Source organism: Macaca fascicularis, chromosome 1 (assembly GCF_037993035.2).
Source record: "Macaca fascicularis isolate 582-1 chromosome 1, T2T-MFA8v1.1".
Taxonomy (NCBI): Eukaryota; Metazoa; Chordata; class Mammalia; order Primates; family Cercopithecidae; genus Macaca; species Macaca fascicularis.
The window spans coordinates 193487351-193495824 of record NC_088375.1 but is presented as its reverse complement, the minus strand read 5'-3'; positions in this window follow the sequence as shown (position 1 = coordinate 193495824).

The window sequence follows — 8474 nt, the reverse complement described above, 5'->3', positions numbered from 1 at the left end:
AGAGCCCCTGAGTGTGTACCTCCAATGCCCAGGCTCTCGTGCAGCCCCCACTGCCTCTAATGAAGTGGCTGAGAGCAGAGGAGCAGAGGAACTCAGAGCCAGTAGAATCTGCACAGGTTCTGGGCTCTGAGTTGGGGCTGAGACCCAACCTGGTATGGTGAGTGTCCCTGCCAAGTGGGGAGCACATAGAGGCTGATGGCCCCTCTCCCCTGGGACAGATGCCCCAGCCCAACCCCACAGCCAGCCTCTGAGACAGCCCAGCTGGGTGTGGGCTCCATATGGGCTGCAGAACTGCCCCCACCCTAGGCTGACGGAGGGTGGGCCCCTGGTGTGTGTGTGCAGGGCTGTGTGTTTCCATGTAGTCCCATATGTGTCTGTCTGTGTGGGCCTGTGTGTGTGTGTCTGTGTGTGTGTTAGGGGTCAGTGAGTGTGCTGGGGGGCAGGTGGGGTGGTGCTTGAGGTTCTCCCTGCTGAGTGTGCGCGTCGCTGGGTGTGTGTGTGTGTGTGTGTGTGTGTGTGTGGTGGGAATGACAGTGGATCTGCCTCCGAGTGTGCCCACGCAAGTGCCGGGGCTGCGCAGTCCATGCCCGTGTGAGGTGCTGTCTCTGTCCCCACATGTGCCATGCACACCCTCCTCTCTGGGCATGCCTGCCTGTCTTGGCACAAAGCTCTCTCCGGGAGCACCAGCACTGGTGTTCCCCTGCCAGGAGCATCTTCTGGACTGCTCTGCTCTCTATCAGAGCGGAGGGGAGCAGAGGGACACTCCAGACCCTGGGATCCAGCCCAGCTTATGAGCAGGGAGGAGTGGGACCACCTCAGAGCTCTGACTGAGCTCTTCCTGGCTCAGGCCAGGGATCATTCCAGACACAGCTTCTGTCCTGCTGGGTCCCATCAGGAGAAAGGGGGCAACACCCCTGTGGCTGGGGGGCTGCAACTGGCCCTTCCCCATCAACTTTGGAGCCCAGCAGACGCGCTTCCCTCTTTGCCCACTCCCTGGGAGGCGTCTGACACATGATTTATTCATAAAAAGCCATTATTTGTGCCAAAGAAGAACTGAGCCGCTGGCTTTTTAAGTGCTGATAATGCTTTCAGCCTCCCTGCCTCTCCTTCTCTCCCTTCCCCTCCCATCTTCTCTCTCACTTCCTTCCTATCCTTTCTCCTCCTCCCCTTCCTTCCCCTTCCCCTCTGTTCTTCCTCTCGATATTCCTTTATTGTTCTCCCCACACCTCCTCTCCTCCCTATTTCTTTATAGACCTCCCCTCTCACACCACTCAGCTCTTCTCTACAGTGAGGCTGGGTCAGGGAGGCTCAGAATCAATTGTCCCAAACTGGGTAAGGCCTGCACTAGCCTGGAGCCCCAAGGACCCCACCCCTCCACCTCATCCTTCACCTCCAAAGGACCAGAGGAAGGTTGGGAGGAGGGGGGCCAGGCTGAGAAAGGTGGCGGGGTGAGGGGGGTCTTTGGAGGCTGTCCTGACCAGCTCCCCCTATGCTAAAGGGTGTGACTTCAGCACTCTTATTAGCACCAGTACCCCAGACTCCCAAGTAAACATTCAGTCTTGGTAAAAACAATGCACTTGCTATACAGGTTCAAGGTAAGCCCTTTAGAATGCCTTTCCCCCCAAAGAATGCCCCCATATAGAAATTCTGGAGCCACCATTATTGAGGTGGTGCCAGGAGAGGATGGCATCAAGGGAGGCACTTGGGCCCCATGATAGAGCATCCCCTGGTCTCAGAGAGGAGGCAGCAGAATGAGTGTGTTCACAGAGCTTGAACATGGACCCAGGAAAGGTTCTTAGGAGCAGACATCATAGACCTATGTGTGTGGCTTCGAACGTGCACATGCACACACAGACCAGCATGTGCATAGCTGCATACTGACTTATGCAGACGCAGAGCCATTCCTCACCCCTTTCCAAAGCTTTTGTCCCCTGAGCACCTGCAGCAGGGGCTGGAACACTTTCCCCATTCAGACACCTGCTCATGCATTCATCCATTCATTCATTCACTCTGTGAACTTTGGTTTTATGCCCCCTCTGTGCCAGCCTTTGTGCTGGGCACTGGGGAGGCAGAAATGAACATTATTGGGCCCTAGAGAGGGGGACTGGAGCAGAGAGGGCACTACAGGCCCTCCCCTGCAGCCTTGGGCTGGGGGTTGGGGGCCCAGCAGGCGAGGGGTTAAGTCATTTGGCATCCAGAGCTGGAGCCATTAGGCCTCCTAATTATGAAATTATCGAGGTCCTCAGGTGACTGCTAATTTCACACACACTGTTCCTCTCACGGCTAATGAATGCCCGCAGAACCCACACCTTGTCTTTCCTGCTGAACGGTGACCTGCAGTTAATGAGCTCAGGAAGGCAGACAGGCCGCCGGCTGGGTGGGTGGGGCACCAAGCCTGAGGAGGGGGCCACTCACCCCTCCTTCCCCTCCCAGCTCCCTTTGCTGGCTGCCTGCCCTAGTGAAGACTCCAGGGCCAAAGCCCAGCCCGCAGTTTCTGCAGGACAGGCTAGGCCCGGCGCTCTTAGGAACAGGGAGGGATAAGGATTTGGGGAGGGCTTCAGCTCATATGATCCTGGAATGAGCATGGGCATAGTGAGGGAGGGACGAAGGAGGAGTGAGAAATGAAATGTGGATGGTGGAAGAGGACCGTTTCTGCTTGATTCTTGGGCCATGTCAGGGACATTTATGAAGGGTTGGGGGTAGTGACAGTTTAAGGGGTGGGGATTGGCGGGCAGGGTACATTCATACCCTGATGCTGGAGACGACGATGACTTTGGGGGATGGTGGTGCTAATGAGACTGGGAATGTCAACTGGTGAGGCTGCCATGCTGCTGCTGCTGGTTGTGATTTGTAAAGTTTAAATTTTTTAAATTAGAAAAGTAACATAAAATATGTACCCTGCAAAATAGGAAGGAAAAACAAGGGACACATACTAGTTGCAATCTTAGGTGGGGCAGCGTGGGAGCCCAGGTCTAGGGGCTTTGTTCCCCCAGACGGAGGCGCGTGGACCCTCTGGGCTGACCACCAGGTGGGTTTGAAGGTCCTGTGGCCCATGGGGAAAGTCCTGCCCCAGCCATGACCCACCAGCCAGGTCAATACCGTTGAGTGGTGGCATGGTGAACGAGGACAGCAAGAGAGTGAGAACCCCAGTCTGGGACATAAGCAGCCTTTGTTCTAGCTTTCTCCTGCCCTGTGGCCTTCAGCCACCTCCATTCCTTCTCTGGCCCTCTGTTTCTTGGTGAGTAAATGATAGGGTTAGACTAGAGCTGTGTTTTTCAATCTGTGTTTGCAGAGGGGCAGTGCTGGGCTCCTTGAGGTCCACACTCAGCCTGCGGCAGGCACCCTGGGCCAGGGTCAGTGGAAGAATCCCAGGTTTAGGATTTGTGCACGGGGCACATGAGAAAGGTCAAGCTGCCCCTTCTCCCTCAGGACTCAGAAGGACATCCTGGATTCCCACCAGCCTGGTTGTAGGCTGTGTCCACTGACAGCAAGTTTCCGCTCTGCCACGACCTTGCATCTACTTCTGCACCTCAGTTTCCCACCTGTCAAAGGTAGGTAATAAAGTGAGAACTCACTTTGGATGCGACAAAAATCTCAGAGGTCCTGGCTGTCACTGTGTGACCTGGGTCCAACCAGGCTCTTCTCACGATTCTTCCAGTTCTCTCCCCAGGTGCCCACAGGGTCTCTTTCGGGCAGCCAGCTACATGATGAGGCCAGGAAAAGTGTCTGCACCGTGGGTGTTCCCAGGGAAGGGGGAAGCATAAGGAGAGAGGAGAGTCTGCCTGTCTGCCCACAGGCTCGCCCCTGCATCCTGCCAGCCCTTAAGATGTATTATCCCATTTGACCTGCACACCAATCAGAGGAAGATGCTTTTATTATCTCCATTACAGATGAGAAAACTGGAGATTAGAGAGGTTACGTGACTAGCTCAAAGTCACAGAGCCAGAAAATGGTAGAGCTAGGTCTCAGACCCAAAGCTGGTGGGCCATTGACTAGGTTAAACCTTTTCTCACCATGCCAGACACAAATGGCCAGGCACACATATACATTCACACAAAGATACAGAGAGACACAGAACTTCACTCATCGCCACATCTTCCCTGTATGTACACAAACAAGTTTGTTCTCCCCTGTGCTAAGGCAGGCAAACCCACTCACCCATAGGTGCAGTCAGACATGAATATATTCCTCATTCTCAGACTTGTAACAATTCACTATGTACATGCCCCCAGGCAGATGTTTGCACACAAACATACAAAGCACTTCTGCACATGCCTAAACACACGAAAGTACTATTGCATGTGCATGCAAACACTACCTACGAAAGTGTGCATACACACAAGTTCACACTCCCACATGCACAGATGTTAGTGTTCACCCATGCACATGCACTGACATGCAAACACAGAGTTGCATAAGAAATATTCTCAAGGGAGCATCTATACACATAGGTGCACATAGGTGTGCCTGTACAGGCACATATTCTGCACATATGAAGGAAGGCATATGAGTACTGTCACATGTGCATGTAGGCATGCACACATTTGTGCACATGCACACAGCACACAGGCCTGGGTACTCTGGTACAGCAAGGTGAGCAGCTTCCCTGTACCCTGGATGTGATGGATGGACCCACATTCTAAGTGACTATCAAAGTGTCGTGGTGTGTGAGGTGCAAACACCAATTAGTGGGGCCTTTGAAAGCATCGGCTTGTTAGAGGGGAAGCAGAAGAGGCTGGAACTGGCATAAAACACGGAGCTATTTAACTCTCACAGGGCGGGGGTGTGTGCACTGTGGAAAGGCCTTTGGGCAGAACTCCCCCCACCATTCTGCACTTGTTACTGGAGAAGGACCCTCACGAGAGGCCTTGGCAGCCGGCTTTGATGCTCCTTGAAAGTGGGGGGTGGTGGGGGAGCCTCCTGCCAGCACTGGGCTGGCACTGAGTGAGCGGGGGCTGCGCCAACTGGCGATCAATTTCATGCACATCGTAAACCTAAGTGCTTTCTGGAGAGTCGGGCAGATTGCACATAAAGTCCCCCTTCTGTCCCTAGCACACGGGTGGGCGGGTGAGGCAGAGGCTCACCCTAGCAGACAGACCTCCACCAGGCTGCAGGAGACCTGGGTAACCTGGTTCCCAGTAGGAGGTGTCCTTGGGGATGTGAGGAGCTCCCTTAGGAGGGCTGGCACTCTGTGGACAGCTGGAGATGTGGACAGTGCATGAACCGAGTCTACAGGATTCTACTACTTGTTGGCTGAATGACCCTGGGCAATTAGCTTATCTGACCCTTAGTTTCTTCATCTGTAAAATGGGTTTATGTAGGAATTAAATGAGCTCATGTCCTTGGCATGAGGTGCCACAGAGCTGTAGAACCGATGAGCACAAGTAAGGTCACATTTACATTTATTCTTATGCCCAAATGACCCAGGATCAGAGTCCCCCCATGCTCACTGCAGGGCCTTTGGCCACCACCATTCCTGGCAGGCTTTGGGTGGCATGGGTGGGTATCTCCCAGGGGGGCATAAACCTGTCTTTCATTAGAGGAACCCACCCATTCTTCCATTCTGTTCCTGCCCAAACTCCTGACCGCTATCCTTGACCATGTCTGGAGAAGCCGCCTCCCCCATCATGAAGTACTAATGCCAGCATGTTCTCCACATTCCCTGCCCTTTGGATGCCAAACAGTGGTTCTGGGCTCTGCATCAAGGCCAGGGTGGCAAGGATGGAGCAGGACCCAGTCCAGAGCTTGGATCCTCCCCCAAACCCAACTACTGCCAGCCCAGGGGTCAACCTGAATGTAGCCATGCAGATGCCTGGGCCCTGTGCTTTCTGTGGCCTGAGGAGGAAAGGGAGGTCTGCCGGGCCTTGCCTGTACTTCAGAGGCACCAGTCACACCCCTCAAAGCAGGGTCTAGGCAGAGGGAAGCCTGGTTTTCGCTGGGCAGTCCAGGCCTCTGGTCACACAAGCACTGGAACCCAGCATAAACTGGCCCAAAAGGAGACCAGGATTGCAGCCAGGCCCTCAAGCCCACCCCTCACAGTCCCAGCTCCAGGCCCTAGTGGCCCCTGCGGGGCCTAGGCCACCCTGACATTCACCTAATTGTCTTCCTGCTTTGATGAGTGGCTCCGCAGAGGCGCCGCCAGGGATCAAATTAAATGTGAGCCAAGCCGGCAGCCCCCGATGATGGGAGGGAAATACCACATTTACATAGCCCAGCACGGGGGCGGGGAGACCCAGGCCCAGAGTGACAGAGACCATGGACCCAGGAGGAGGCAGGGGAGGGAGACAGCGGTGGGGCTGAGGGAGGGTGGACAGAGGCATCCTCCCCAGGGTCGCTGACACTGTTGAATAAAGGGCAGGTGGGGAGGGAGGATCAACACAGAAAGAAGCTCTTCCCACCTCCAGGCACGTGACTGCCTCCCTGCCAAGCCCAGTCCATTGGCCTAGTGGTGGGAAGGTGGGGCCCAGGATGCAGCCTTGCACCCCCTACACCAGCTCCCATCTGAGTTTCCACACAGCTCCCTTCACCCCAGCCCAGACCCCACAGCTGGGCTGCAGCTGCCTCCCTCAGCACAGCCACGGTGGGTGCGGCCTTGAGCTTCTCTTCGGTTCACTCGGGGACATCCTGGCTGCCTGTCCTGGGTGTGCGAGAAGGAACAGGCCCAGGAAGGGTGCGTGGGTGTTTCTGTGTGTGTGTGCGTAAGAATGTGACAGAGTGATCATGTGTGGCACATGCATGAGACCTTCTTTGTGCAGGTGTGTGGCCTGTCACTAGGCCTGGGCACTTGTTGGGCATTAGTGAGCTAGGTCTTCCCTTTCCTCGATGTGGAGTCAGGCCTGAAGGCCACAGGTGGTCAGGAGGCATCCACCTGTAGACACTGAGTCTGTGTGCAGGACATGTGTGGCGCTGGTATCCAAGTCAGTGATTGTGTCAATGGCCGCTCTACCCCCAAAGCGTGTTCCCAGATGCAAAGCACTGTCACAGCCTGCAAACTACCCCATGAGGTAGGTATTATCCCCACTTTACAGAGAGGGAAACTGAGGCTCAGAGAGGGGAAGTGGAAGCATCCTGATTCGTACAAAGGGCATAGCCCTGACACAAACCCAGGACTGTCCCACTCAAACCCAGCTGGTCCTTGCCTGCTCTGCTGCTGCCTGTCTTTCTGAGTATGAAGGTTGGGCCTGGTGGGTCCAGAGCACACAACGCAGCACAGAGGGTTTGTGCTTAGTAGAGATTGACAAATGCTTATTCATCCCTTCCTTCAACTTCCTAAACCTATTCCCTCCAGAAACACCCCCTACCTTTCTCCTTTAGCCTGGCAGGCATGGGCTGGACACCTCATATAGTATTTTCATCATTAACAGCATTTACTGAATCATGCCGTGTGCCAGGCAGGAGCCATGCCCTTTTCACATGTGTCCTTGAACCCTATGCAGTAGGTATCTTTACCAGCCTCCTTAACAGATATAACAGATATGGAAATGGAGGCTCACACAGATCAAGGAAAAGCTTTTTTTTTTTTTTTTTTTTTTTTTTTTTTTTTTTTTTTTTAGATGGAGTCTTACTTTGTCACCCAGGCTGGAGTGCAGTGGCATGATCTTGGCTCACTGCAACCTCTGCCTCCCCGGTTCAGGCGATTTTCCTGCCTCGGCTTCCCAAGTAGCTGAGATTACAGGCGCTCACCACCACGCCTGGTTAATTTTTGTATTTTTAGTAGAGACGGGGTTTTGCCATGTTGGCCAGGCTGGTCTCTAACTCCTGACCTCAAGTAATCCACTTGCCTTGGCCTCCCAAAGTGCTAGGATTACAGGCGTGAGCCACCATGCCTGCCCATTTTGTTAAGAGTTTGGCTGTGCACCCAGATGTGCAGAGGCATACATGAATGTGTGTGGGCTTACACATTCACGCAGTCATGTGTGAGCGCGTGCACCATGGTGTGAGAGTGAGGCCAGGGCGGGAGCAGGCAGGATCCCCTGCCCTCCGCCAGTGGCTGTGAGTTGCTCCCACCAGCTCGCATCATTGGCTCCTCACAACAACTCCACTACCTGAGAATTCTTAGTCCCCCATTTTTGGAATGAGCAAACTGAGGGTTGAAAATGGGAAGAGACGGTAGGTAGTGCCAGGGCTGGTCCTGAGACCCAGTAGCAGCCTCTAGGTGCTGGTTCTTTCCAGAACCCCAAGGCTCAGCAAGGTGTGCCCTTTCCTTCCTGCCATCTTGGTGGTGCTGAGCGCTGGGGTGGGGTGCTTTTCTCTGTCTCCACCACCTGCTACTTGGCGCTCCCCCTACCCCAGCTTCAGGGGAGCTAGGCCCACAAAAGCGCCTGTTGGCTCCACTGAGAAGCCCTTCCCCCTCACCCACGGGGTCCAGGGCGGCTTTTACTGGGAAAATAATTAGAAATCTAATTCTTATTTCTCCCACTCTGCTAATTGTCTGTGGACAATTTGATTGTAACAGTCGTCACTGAAGCAGAAAA